Source organism: Chiloscyllium plagiosum, unplaced genomic scaffold (genome assembly GCF_037043375.1).
Source record: "Chiloscyllium plagiosum isolate Xiang-an unplaced genomic scaffold, Cpla_swu_hap1 HiC_scaffold_40, whole genome shotgun sequence".
Lineage (NCBI taxonomy): Eukaryota > Metazoa > Chordata > Chondrichthyes > Orectolobiformes > Hemiscylliidae > Chiloscyllium > Chiloscyllium plagiosum.
In genome coordinates this window covers 39,364,741-39,379,534 of record NW_028270178.1, presented here as the reverse complement: position 1 = coordinate 39,379,534, position 14,794 = coordinate 39,364,741, and positions in this window count along the sequence as shown.

The following is a 14,794-nucleotide window of genomic DNA, read 5'->3' as shown; positions in this document are numbered from 1 at the left end:
TCAGCAAAATTGGCTCAGTTGGGGTGGCACAGGAAAAGCTGATACAAGGCTGTTTCTGCAATTGGAGTCTGGTAAACAGTGGTGTTCAGCAAAACAATCAGTGTTGGGTCCTTACTGTTACTCAGAAATGATAATGAAGAGTGTACCTGTTAGCTTGTGTGTGTGTCTGTGTGTGTGTGCATGTGCGTGTGTGTCTGTGTGCATGTGTCTGCGTGTGCATGTGTCTGTGTGTGTGCGCACACTGAGGGGGTGGTTGGGGTTGATGATTAAATCTGTGAATGATGCATATATTGACCGAGTGGCTGGCAGTGAGGAAACTATTCTTAGTTTGCAGATGGAAATAGACAGATTGGTCAGATGGACAGATCAGTGACGGATGGACTTTAACATTGATCAGGTGAGGTGATGACTTTGGCAGAAGTTGTAAGAAAAGGCAGTTCTCAATGAATGGTCAGACATGCGAAAGTTGAAAGCAACCAAAAGCTCCTGAAGTGTTTGTTAAAAGATCTCTGAAGGCAGCAGGAAAGGTTCATAAGGTAGTTAAGGCCTTCAGGACATGTGTTGAGATACAGATTGTAAGAGCAGGGAGGTCCGATACGAGCTGTTTCGGCCCTTGTTTAGGCCACGGTTGGAGTATTGTGTTCAGTTCTGCTCACTGCATCAGAAGAAGGAATATGATTACACTCGGCAGAGTGCGAAGGAAATGCACCACGATGTTGTTTGGGTTGCAGTAATTTAACTGTGAGAGGGGAGGCTGAATAAGCTCGGGCTGCTTTCTTCAGGGCCGAAATCCATATGTGTGAGACTATGAGGGGCGTGGACAGGATAAATAGAAAACAGTTGGCCCCTTAATCAAAGGGCCAATAACATGGAAGCAAATATTTAATCAGGAGGCCAGGAGGTTTGGAAGAGACATGACATGCAGAGGATGGGATCTGCTCTGCACTTACTGGGAGGCTAGTTGAGGTAGAAATGCTCCAAACCTTTTAAAAGGACTTGAATGAGCACTTGAAAAGACATAACCTTCAAGACTATGGACTAAGTGCTTGGGAGTGGAACTCGTGTAATTTATAGTGTAATGTTGCAGTTATAAATTCGATGGAGCGAAGGGCTTCTTCTGAATTCTGTAATGCTATTATTTTAGAATATTGAATTTAAATTTTTGTTATTTTTACTTTGTTTTGAGGAATTATTAGCTCGTTTAAGTTCCAGTTGTTACTGTGGTCAGTATCAGTTTCAGGTTCTTAGATTAGGTTATGTTCCCTACAGGTTCCCTACAGTGTGGAAACAGGCCCTTCGGCCAAACAAGTCCACACCGACCCTCCGAAGAGCAACCCACCCAGACCCATTCCCCTGCACCTAACACTACGGGCAATTTAGCATGGCTAATTCACCTAACCTGCACATCTTTGGACTGTGGGAGGAAACCGGAGCACCCAGAGGAAACCCACGCAGACACAGGAAGAATGTGCAAACTCCACACAGACAGTTGCCCGAGGCAGGAATTGAACCCGGGTCTCTGGTGGTGTGAGGCAGCAGTGCTAACTGCTGTGCCACCGTTTGCTCATTCACAAACAGAATTTCCAAAACGAATTACATAACTGACTGAACAAGGAAAGCAGTGACATTACAGTGCGCAGCAGAACCACTATCAAGAAGCCCTGCAACATGAAATATTGAATTACTGATGGAATAGCCTCAACGAAATGAAAGTCATCTCTGAACAAAATGTCAAAAGATACTTAGATTTTCATGGGACTGATAGTGAGTGAAATAATGCATTTTTTTTTATCTGAAGGCAAGTTGCAAATCACATTTGGAAACTAACAGGATCAAATTAATCCAGTCCTTGAGGTATTCAAGCATGGTCTTAATTTCATTTATATAACATCATTACAGTAAATCTGTTGTCATCGTCTGTTTATTCAAAATGATTTTAGAAAATTGATGGTGTGATCGCAATTTCCCAGGGGAGGGACCACACAATATAAAATAAAATCTCTCAGACTGTCTCATATCCAAATACTTCAGGTTTTTCCAATTTGGACAGATTTCCAGTAGCAGGAGGGAAGAGGTTATTTTTCAAAATGCATCTTCTGACGTAAAATGTTGAAAAAGTGTACGGCACCATCCTTGCTATTGTTCGTATTCCTGGTCAGTTCTTGAACAGAGATACTTGTATAAATTCCTGCACTGAATCATCCTTATTTTCATTCAATGACAGATAATGATTATGTGTCCATGTAGCAAGGCAAATACCGATGGACGTAAGATAGTGTCCTCACTTACTGAGATTAAAGCGAGTCATTTGTCAATTATAAGGCTCCCCAGCAATGTGCAGCATTGTCTGTTTCTCTACACTGTGCAGAATGGGTTTGCCCTGAGACCATATTGATGGGGTTTGGCCGAGCATCGGATCTGGCTGGTCGAGAAAGTGTTCAGCAAAACCATTCTGTCTCTGTGGGGGTTCAAAGCCTGCTATTGGTCAGGTGAGCTTAGTAACAGCCCACCTATTCGTGATACCTATTGTTTCCCATTCCTTCATGTGAAGGGATTGTGTTTGGGTGACGGGGGGAGGGGGGTGTCGGTTGGGTTCTTGGTCAGGCAGCTCGCTCCAAGTGGGAGCCCACATACTCTATGAGAAAAGGGTGAGTTACGCAGGTCATTATGGAGTGTTATGGAGTGATACGTGAGGGTCAGCGCAAGTGGAATTCACTATCCTGTGTGTTTTTGGCAGTCACTTGATGTATAGGGCCATGGCATTTGTGAGGATGGGTGTTGAGCACGGTTCTAATTATGTCGCGTACTATTGAATTATTTTCTGGTCAAAAAGATGCGTGAATTGTGCGATTTGTAAAAAGATGCAAAGTACTGCGGTGCAGAGTTAATAGGACAAATGCTGAGACGTCTTGTGGGAGCAACACTCCCACACAGACTCAAACAACTTGTCAAACGGAATGTTTCCCACTTTGTCCTTTGTTGCTGTTATCCTTTTATGTTCCCTGATCAATAATAATTTATGTGAAGGTCCACCCATGTGTATTTATTTGCGATTGTCATTTTGTCTTTGGCTACCAGTTTACAAAAGTATTTATTAGTCTCTGATGCCAAGCTTTGATAAAATTCTGGTGATCTCTGTGGAGATTGCTGGATAAACTATGGGGATTCTGAGCCCTTGTGCGTGATCCGATTGCGGCAGGGAGATCACAAGGTGACAGCCTAGGAAAGCTGCTTTGGGAGCAGGCAGAAAGCTTTACTTGATCCCACACACAGTGTCTGATGTCAAAACGAAAGCGTTGCAATGACGAGTGCTGCACCAATTCAGATGTTACTTGACTGGGGGCTGTTACGCACAGTCATGGACAGGTGGGGGAGCTATACCAAGTGATGGCGTTCTTCTGATTGCGGTGGGTAAACGACCGTGACATGGTGATTGGATTCACTGCCGAATACTTTCATAGCTCTGAATGCCAGGATGTTCAAGGTACCAGGTGTTTTCGTGTGGATTCTGTGGTCTTAATGGAAGTCTGAGTAACATATGAAACAGGTAAAATCAACTGCTGCCAATCCCCTCAAAAACATTGAGTACATGGCCATTCTTTCTGTGAGAAATCTGCTGCTCATGTTCTTCCCAATGTCTTTTAAAACAGAAAATGGTTTATTTCAAGAGAGTTTGCTGCTGTGGTTCAGATTTTTTTACACTTCATATGACATGAAACAACGAATCTGTATGTGCCTTGGCTTAGAGTCTGGGCTCGGACGCAAAGTGTTTGATCAATAACTTCGAGTTTTTTTTAACCCCCTTTATCCCTCTCCCTCTTACAGTTGATATCGTGCTAATTATAACCTTAGCTCTGGGCAAGTGTGGTCTCCCTACACGCAGCACTCATTACCTGGTAGCCATGACAACATCTGATCTACTGTTCACTATTTTCTTTTTTCATCCTTCGCCAATTCTCTTACTATTATTATCCACAGTGTTTCCTGGATATCACTCCTGTCTGTAGTGCTATCCATGTTCTGGTCCACGTGAGCATTGATTGCTCTGCCAGGTTCACTGCTGCTTTTTCTTTTGATCGATTTGTTGCCATTTGTTTTCATCAGATGAAATCTCAGTTTTGTACAGAGAAGACTGCAATCAGGGTTCGAGCAACAATCTGCATTTTCTTTAATGAATATTCCCAACTACTTTCCACTTAAACTGGGAAAGGTCATCAGCAATGTTTCATGGTACTGTTATATCAGATACGGTTATTATTCTGACCGTCAATAGAGAAGTTTTAAATATTTTCAACAATTTTTAACACAATGTTCCCATTCACTTTTAGTATCCTTCTCAACATTCTGGCCGTCATCCACATCTTCAAGACGGTGTGTAAGGGGCTGATGGCTCAGAGAAAAATAGACAATCACACAGAGACAGAAAGCAAATGGAATTCTGCCAAATTCCCCTTTGACATATCTGCCAGCTTCATACTTCCCTGGTTGGGGAACATTTTTTATATCTTTGATGCCATTTACTTCTTCGATTTTACTGCTTTTAAACTCTTTGCATAAGTTGCATACATGCTGCAGAACTTACGTTACTGCACCAATGCAGTTATTTAGAGGGTTACGCGGGAAAAAATTCAGAGATCAGTTAAAGTGAAATATTCAGTTATAAAAGTAATTCAATTCACGAGTAAATCCAAGTAACTGAGAGCCAACATTAGCTGCAGCAGTTAATGGAACAAGGAGTCCACGTGATGAATGGACCAAAAGAAGGAGGAGCAGCAACTTGATAACCCTCCTTTTCTAATGGGCAAGGACTGACTCCATCTGAGGAACAAAATGAAATAGACCACAGGAGCAAGGCTAGTGTAAAGTGGTGTTCGCAAGGTGCAACATTTAGGAGAAAGCTGAACAACAGAAGCAAAACTGGATGAGGAATTACACACACCCACAAAAAAAGGATCTTCCCCAGTGATCAGTTCACAGTGAGAGCAAAATAAATGACCAAGTGGAAAGGGTTACTGCTAACTACAGGCGAGAGTGGGAACAGCAATGACAGGCTGCTGACTGATGTTCCTCATGGAATACTGTGATCTCCACATCTGGACAAAAGTGAAAACATGAGAAGTTTCATATTTTAAGAATTAAATAACAGACCGTAACGAAAAAAATAATCAGCGTTGCTTGATCTCAAATGCATTTTCAGCAATAGTCTGTTTCCATTCAGTTCCCTCCGGTCTGATGCTGCTATCACTCCCTTTCTTTATTAGTTTCTTTCCACCACTCAGCTGCTGTGTTGATGGGGAAACCAAGGCCGAGTCAAGGGATTTGTTTCCAAACGGGATCCGAATCTTGGGAATGGGTTCGTATGTGACTGATGAGCTGACATTCTCAGTGCTTCCATGTAAATGTTGTGTGGCTCTCACTGACTCCATCAAGCTCAGTGGGAACTAAATATCAATGAATCGTGTTTGCATTGTGGCTTCATACTTAAGCTTGTGATAACTTCAAAAAGATAGGTACATCCCTGCCTCAGCTCCTAACTAGTGAAACGATCATTCATTCCATTGTTACCTCTGGATTCTTGGAACCAATGCCTCATTCCCTGGACGCCAGATTATAAATTACACACATTTACTTGTGTCCAAATTCCTTCCAACTCCTGGTTGGCAAATCCTAACAAATCCCAATATTCCCTGGTCAGCTGGTGTCTGTCAGAGACTAACTCAAATAAATTGCCCTCGAAATTCTCCATTTTAAATTCTCAATCATATATTCAAAATGTTTCATGGTTGCCCACTGACCCTTTACTTTCTTGGACGAGGGTAAATCTCGCTTTGTAAAATGCCTAATAAAGTATTCTGCTTTGTTGTGAATGTTACCAACTGGTGTGATGGTTGAAATAAAGTTACAAGTTGTGTTTGAAATGAATTGACAGATAAGAACGCCAGAAAGAATGGTCAGTCTGATGATTGAAAGCAATTTAAGACCCAGCAAAGGATTACTCAGACACTGATCGGGGACGGGGAGATTCTGAATGCAGCCTTCCCTCCAAGCCAAAATCTCTCTGACATTCTCAGGCCATTTCCAATCTTGTTTGTCACCTCTCCAACAGCCCTCGCAACTCTATTTGTAAGGGTGTTCATTTAATGCTGCCAAGATGCAACTTGTTGACGTTCAACCTTCTCCAGATCTGGTACCCATGCCTCTCAAACACGTTGCCTGCCGTCTTCAACCAGGTTTAGAGCCACACATTCAACCACGTTCTTTCCTCACCGACACATGACACTAAAATCAGGTTACAGGTTCTACTTTCCAACCTTGTTCTGAGCCACATCAATTTTGTTTTATGGACCACATCCCCTCCATCCTACTGAGATCACTGTCACGAATATGGACCATATCCCCGCCTTCCTACTGAGGTCTTTGTAACCAACAAGGACCACATGCCCACCTCCCTATTGCGGTCTTTGTAACCAACATGCACAACATCCCCACCTTCCTACTGAGGTCTTTGACACAAGCATGGACCACATCCCCGCCTTCCTACTGAGATCTTTCTGACCAACATGAACTACATCACCACCTTCCTACTGAGGTCCTTGCCACCAACACGGGCCACACCCCCACCTTCCTACTGAGGTCTCTGTAACCAAGATGCACCATATCCCCACCTTCCTACTGAGGTCTTTGCAACCAACGTGGACCACATGCCCACCTTCCTACTGAGGCCTTTGTAACCAACATGCACAACATCCCCACCTTCCTACTGAGGTCTTTGTCACCAGCATGGACCACACCCCCACCTTCCTACTGAGGTCTTTGTAACCAATAAGGACTATACCCCCACCTTCCGAATGAGGTCTCTGTAAACAATATGCACCATATTCCCACCTTTCTACTGAGGTCTCTGTCACCAACATGGACCATATCCCCACGTTCGTACTGAGGTCTTTGTAACCAACATGGACCACATCCCCACCTTCCTGCTGAGGTCTTTGTAACCAATATGGACCACATTCCCACATTCCGGCTGAGGTCTTTGCAACCAACATGGTGAGCTACCTCTCCCTTTTGATCCTGCTCCAGCATAATTTCCTCCCATTGTTCTGTGATATCCTTAACCCTGGCAGGAAGGTTATCAGAGAATGCTGAATATATGTTTATAACTGTGGAAACTTCACACTGTTGCTTTAACTAAAGACCCCACTGTCAATAATATATGCCAACTCTCCTTCCGACCTTCCTATCCAGCTGAGCTGTTCACACTGCCAATTATTTGGTCTGTCTGCAATCCTCCATTGAATCCTTTCCATCACAAGTTCCCAAAGTAAGAAACTGGTTTGTGATCTCACTCAACTCGGGGGAGTCCCTGGCTGTCACACATTTCTTACTTGCCCATACAATCTTAAACTATTGCGTGACCACCTCTATAAATGTGCTATTCCAATCGTCATCAACCCCATGGATATCCCACAGTTACTCCCAGTCTGTAAGATTGAGCTCCTGTTTCTGCAGCCTGTGACGTTTCCTGCAGCTATGTTTAACTCTGTTTAATTGAACGTTCCACAGTTAACAGCCTGACCATTTCCATGCTGCACAGCAGTCTTACTTTACTTTATAGTTCCTGACTTGGTGTATCATGTTGTACAGTTTACCAGTAAGAAAGAAACTCAATAAAATTTTAGACGAGACCAACAAAGCTGGAAACAAGACAATTTATTCTACGATCTTGCAAGAAAGGACCCCAATTGCAGAAAGCCATTGAAGTGAATTAGACTTGGGTTAGTTAACAATTATACCTTTGAGCTGAGTGAGGTCACCTCTCCAGACTCCCACTTACCAAATCTCTCTTACTAGGCTACACAACTGCCCATTTTCGCTCCACCCTTATTACTTCCCCTTCCCCATGTTGGCAACCTTCCTCCTGTTAGTGCTGATATTTACATTATTTTGTCAAGATATAGTTTAACATTTTGTATCAATACTGCTGGTACATTCCATTCTCTGTACACTTCATCAATGTTGCATAATTTTTGCACAGCTCAGGCGTTTTAGTTGTCTCAGTTTTTTTTTGCTGAAAACTTATTTTAAAAGAGTTAACTTGCTTATATTAATTATACTCCAGAATTAGTATTTAATTATCCATAATTATTGACTAAAAGTAAAGATACACTGCCCTAAGTACCTGCAGAGTTAATAGTTTTCCTTCTGGACCCCTTTTCTGCATGCTTTTTCTATATCTTCAAAAACAACACTGTTCCCCATTTCTAACAACACCCCCTTGTCTTTTCTTTTACCATTTGTTGTTTTTGAATTTTTTATTTTCTGCCCTCTTTTCACCCTAAGGTATAGAAGTTCACAATCTTGCCGTTTCTATTACTCTTTCTTGTGCGCTTACTTTTGTCATGACCATCATTGATTTGTTGTCCTCCTAAGGACATTATCAACTTCCTCATCCTACTATTATTAGTAAGACATAAATGCCTAAATTAGCTAACCATTTTCCCCAACTAGTCAGTCCCCAGTTACCCCATTCCTATTTCTCATCTTTTCGAAGTTTATCCTAAATTTCTCTTATATTGCTTATCTTTCTCTTTACTATTTCTGCCTTATCTTCCACTATGGAAGAGGAGTCTGGGATGAAGGTGCAGCATTCCTTACCAATCAGCGGACACGTTTCCCCCTTTTTCGGCCAAGAGGTAGTCTAAACTCATTTGATTCTGTAAAACTGTTAGTCTTCTTGCTATCATTTCGGTGGTTATGGCTGATATCTGGGAATGAGTTTTTCCCATTGCACGGGTGTTATCATTAATTAAATTTTCAAGGGCAGCCGCCAGTATCTATATTTCCACCCCTGCCCTTGTAGTTTGGGAGTAGGGTCCACAGCAGATGGTCGTCTTCAGGGAGCTCTCGGGTCTTATGTCTTACACCCACCCTCCTTTCTTAGGTTGGGCTCATGATTTTCTATTCGGAGGTGAGGGACTATATAAGCAAGGTAACAGCAACCACTCTTGCCTTTCTTGTTTTAAGGCAATGCTTCATCAACTTCATTACATGCATTTATTTCCACACATTCGGTCACACGAATGTGGCGATGGCTTGGTTGGAGTGGACGCAAGATGATTTTCCTAATTGGAAGGGTGCGGCGTCATTCTGATTACTGAAACAGGTGGTATTCACTGCTCCATTTGGTGGGGAAATTCTAAGGCTATTGATAACACCCTGGGTATTCAGGGCTGGCTTTAGGAACCATCCCACAAAGTTATATTTTCTCCTTTCAGATTCCCACTTTGTATTATTTAAGCCCGAGTCAAATTGTTGTACGTTGTATATTTCTATTTTGGTGATCGGTATTACCGAGTTGGGGATCCCAGATTCGCCATGGTGTGGGATCTCTGCACAGACCCAACAATTAGTAAGTCCCTTTTGTTCAGCATAATTTTGGCACTGTGTAGAAAAGTGATTTCTCCCGTTTCCTCGAATAGTTAGTATTGTTATAATACTATACCAATACCCACCCATTTCTAACGACTTCCTATCGCCGTATCTTTATCTTTTTAGGCGCCATGGAGAGGTGAATTCACTCAACCCTTACAACCAATACAATATATATCATCAAACATTAAAAGAGTATTTTATCTTAGTTCATTCCCTCTTTCTCAGCTTAACTTTCAGAGGGTTGTCTGTAAGATGAGCGTGGCACTCCACCAATGGGGCGTTCACAGGACCGTTGACGCGAATGTGATAACTCCACCCTTTCTCAGCAGTCCGGATAACTGTCTCAGTCGTCAGGAGATTTAGGAATGGTCCCTCCCAGCTCGGGCGGAGTTTTGTATCTTTCCAGGTCTTGATCAGGACCCAATCACACGGTTGTCGAACTCAGGTGGAGGTATGTGGGTCAACAGACCCTTCTTCTTAAGGACACGCAAAGAAGAGCCGAGCGCCACAATATAGTTCTTTAAAAACGTATCATTGAACTGTACAATTGGTAATTCCCCTCTTCCAAACAAGAAAGGTAATCAAAACATCATCATATAAGGAGAGAAGCTCATATCATATCTAGGAACAGTCCTAATGAGTGCATGGTAATCGATTCTTCAGGACTAGCTTAGATAATTGCTTCTTTAAGATTTGATTCGTTCATTCCACCCGCCCAGTGGAGGGTGGGTGCCAAGGGGTAGGGAATTCCCGAGAGATCTCTAATCCTGCCATTACTTCTGGTAAGATCTTTGAACGTAAAATGGCTTCCTTGGTCTGAATCTATCCTTTCCACTATTCCATATCTGGGATGATATTTTCAAGGAGGGTTTTTACCACTCCTTTTGAGGTGGCTAATGACATTGGGAAAGCTTCCACTCACCTGGTTATGTGGTCTACTAGGACCAACAGGTACTTCTGTTTTCCCACTGGTGTAGTTCGGTGTAATCCACCTGTATACTTTGGAAGGGTCTCACCCCTGGGTTTCTTTCTCCTTTGAGACTTTCCCTTATTATTTTATACATACTTATAATCAGTGTAAATTGTCCCATTCCCATTCTCTAAGTGTGTTAAAGCTTGATTTAATGGGGACGATTCACAGGTCTGGGCTGACCATGTGTTAGGCAGACGGTCTGCCTCCACTGTTTGGTTCTTGTTACCTTCCACAAGTGCATATCCATTGTGTCTTTTTTCCTTCTACTACTCTCGATGATCCATCTATAAACAATCTATCCCCGTGATTTAAAGGTAGATTTCTCAGGTCATGTCTAATTTTGGTTTGATACTCTATAATACCTAAACAGTCATGTTCTAATTCTCGTTTGTCTGGAGGTTCTCCCTTCCATAAGAAGGTAGCTGGGTTTAGACAGGTGTCTGTTGCTAACACCAGGTCATCTTCTTCCATCAGGATGGCCTCGTCAACCATCTCCCTGCCTTTTGGTTTAACACGGTTCTGACTTGATGGGGGGTACGACTATAAGGCTGCTCCATCTGCTGTCTTGCAGCTCCTAAATCTTTTAGTCCCTTTTCCCCCTTTGCAGTAAACAACGGGGCACCCTGAAGATTTAAAATTAGGGAGCATATTAGGGAGTATATCACTGCTCCTTGTGGATTCAGGGTCGGTTCTTTAACTATCTCATCGACCAGTCTATTTGCCCTTATTTCCGCTTCCTTCCCCTTCTGATGCCCATTTATATGAACTATCGCTATTTCTCTGGGGAGTAATAGGGATTCCAGCATTTGTTTTATCAATTCCTCATGTGTTTGTTCTTTTCCTCTGCTATTTATCAGTCCTCTTTCTTGCCATTTTTTTCGAAGGTATATGCACTCCAAATGCACATAATGCACTCCAGTCTGTACACAATGTTCCTCTTTTTGTTTTCTAAGGTTCTGAGAGCTCTTTCTAGGACATAGAGTTCACAAGTTTGGGCTGACCAGACGCTGGGCAGTCTTTCAGCATCGATAATGCTTCCCTCTATCCCGTCTTCTACAGCATATACATTATGGCTTTTCCCCACAATCACCGGGAGGACATGTCGATAAATAAAAGAGCTCCCGCATGCAACGGTATGTCTCTTACGTTCATTCACACTGTAGTCTGATATTCAGCAATATCAAGGCAGTCATGTTCTGGATTGCCAAGGGCCACCCCACTCTCTCTGCCACAGAAATGCAGCTGGATTCAAGCAACTGTCCGTGACTAACACAAGGTCATCCTGTTCTATTAAGCTTGTATCATATTTCAAGATCCGAGAGTCTGTGAGCCATTGTTCTGCTTTCTGATTTAGTATGGTTCGTACCTGATGTGGGGTGCTGACTATTAAGGCTCCACCAAAAGTAAGTTTCCGAATCTCCTCTACCAATAAGACTGTTGCTGCCACTGCCTGCACACACTCTGGTCAGTAATGTCGCTTTCCATTCTTTAATTAATAATGAATTAATGCAGTCATGTTTTAAATTAATCATGAATCAATATGACAGGTCACTGAGAATGTGTGAAGGAATCCTGCCAATTAATATTGATTCAGGCTAACACAATTGATTTATGATTAATATTAATTATTAATTATGCATATTATAAAATTCAGGGTGGAAACACAACAAGTGACTAAAACATTTTAAAAACTGCAATCGTGCAGTTTTTTTTACCAGTCACTTGTGACTTCTCACCCTGTTTCTGTAATTGTTGTCTTTTTTCCAGCACATTCATTTTTAAGAACCTCAACAGATTCCATAGCACCATTTGCAGTTAATTCAATCCCCAATATCTCGTCTTGAGCACAAAACTGACTCTTCGTGCCTCTCATCACAAAACTGTCGCCATAATCCAATTAAATTTTTCGTTCCCACTCCCTTTGGCTAAAATTTTAAGGATGACATTGCTGCCCCCGTATCGAGTAGGAAAATTACTTCCTCCTTGTAAGGTCCCACCTTTAAATTTATCAAGGGTTCCTGGTGGGTCCCCGGGGGTAGGAACTCCTGACACCCCTATTTTTCATCAAGGTTCATAAATGGCACTGCTTTTACTTCCTTTTTAGGATCATGACACTCTGTCTTAAAGTGACCTGTCTTTCCACAGTAATAACATCCCGCCTGTGTGGATTTCCACTTTGATCCTTGTTCCTGTCCACCAGACTCCTTACCATCACTTCCCCGATCTCTTCTCTTCTTTTCAACATACCACCCGCTAACATTCCGGTTTCCTTATCCTTTTAGTTTTGTCCTTTTCTTTATTACCTCATCAACCGTGGCTAATCATTATTTTTGCCTTCTGTTTCTGCTTCTCATGTTACGTTGCCAAATCAATTGCTGAGCCGATTTAACCAACTGAACAGCTTTCGGGCAACCTGATGGCCATTCCTCATCACCCAATATTTTGATAAGACCTTGATTTTTTTGAAGAAATATTGCAATATTTCTTGCTCCCTATAATTCATCAATTTATGATTGTCTAACTGTAAAGCCTGTTCCTAGGTATACATTTAGGAATCTTATTTGTAAATATATATTTATATATTATAAATTCATTTATTCAGTGTTTAATATTTAAAATATAAAATGCATACAGCTCCCAACTTTGTAATTCACTATAATTACCCGAATTTAGACCTTTGATCCAAAATTAGTTTTCTTAAGTAGTCCTGACCAGTCATTGCTCAATTACAATGCTATAGGTCGTTTAAAAGAAAACTTCTCATGCATGAAGAATGGCCAAATCCAAGGACACCGATTTTAACCATAGGATTTTCTTTTTTAAAATTACAATCTAATGTTGAACTGAGACTTCAACTGTCCTCCACAAATCGCTTTTATGTAAGGATAAAAGAGGTTAGTTAGAAAAAATAGTAAGGTAGTCATAACCTGTCAAAAGAGCAGGAGCTAACATTTTATTTCATAATCTTGCCAAAATCCTTAACCTTAAAAGAAATCACGTTAAAATTTCCATAATAGAAATCAGATTCAAAACAATCCCGGATCTCAGGCTCCAGGGAACATTCAATCACCAACAACCAAATGTGCATTCAGACTGAATCACAAAGGGTTAAACTTTCTACCAGCTGTACAGCTCTTCTCTCTTTCTCTGTCTCACACGCACGCACGCACACACACAGAGACACTGTAATTCACAGACACTTTGAGCTTCCCGTAATGACTCCTCTAGGTTTCGAATATTTTTCTGGATGTCTGGCTGTATGTTAGTTACGAAGTGTACCCTCAGTAGCCCTTCAGCTACTAGCCATTATGACACGAAGCATAATCTGAATCCTCCTGACTGTAAGGCTGTTTTCCATCGACATTTTATCATTTTTTATCCTTTCCTCGTGTCCGAGGATTGTACTTCCAATCTCTTAACATTTTTCCTACATGTCTCCTTCGACACTTAAACTCACTATTCATATTTCCCATTTTAATACTCGCCGTTTCTTTACATAATTTTAATTAACTTCCTTGAGGTCCAGTGTCGCTTTCTTCTACACCCACTTCAGGGTCCTGACCTCCGCGTGGGGGTTTCCCTTTTTAACAAGCGGTCTAAGGCTGGGTGATCGAATCCGTTAGACACCTTAATTGTTAGATTAATCTAGGAAATTAAAGACCTTTATTCTTTAATTTTTAGTTGCTAATTCCCCCGTACTTCTCGTACGGAACCAACCACCAAAGTAATACTTCAAGGTCAATTTTCATACTTTGGTCTGTGCACAAGAGTTACCTGGTCGAATGTACACCCCGTCCCGCGGCAATACCAGGCTGCAAAAGCCGTTGTTAATCTAAGTCGCCCGAAATTTACCTTTACCCGGGTCTTATGTACACAAGAGTAACCTGACCGAACCACCACGTCTTCGTGCCCTTCGCACCATGGCGAAACAACAAGTAATGCTGCAAATCCCGGTAGCCCGCTAATGCTGACCAACCCACCACGTCTCAGCGCACCTTGAACCACGGCGCAACAGCAAGTACTGTTGCAAAAAACAACCCGGCCGAATGCGGGAGTCCATAAGAGTTATCCAACCAACCCACCGTGTCTCAGTGCATCTCACTCGTGGCAACCCGCCGCGTCTTAGTTCACCTTGTCCGTGGCAAAGAATAACAACAAATGTCGCTGCAAATCTAGATCGGTCACCTGACTAACCACCACGTCTCAGTGCACCTTGAACCACAGCGAAACAGCAATTACTGCTGCAAATCCCGGCAGCCCGTGAATGCGGGTCTTAAGTCCATAAGGGTTACCCGACCAACCCGCCGTGTCTCAGTGCACCTCGCTCGTGGCAAAGACTGACAACAAAACAAAACCTGGTGCCTACCCCGGTCGCCCGGATAATACTTA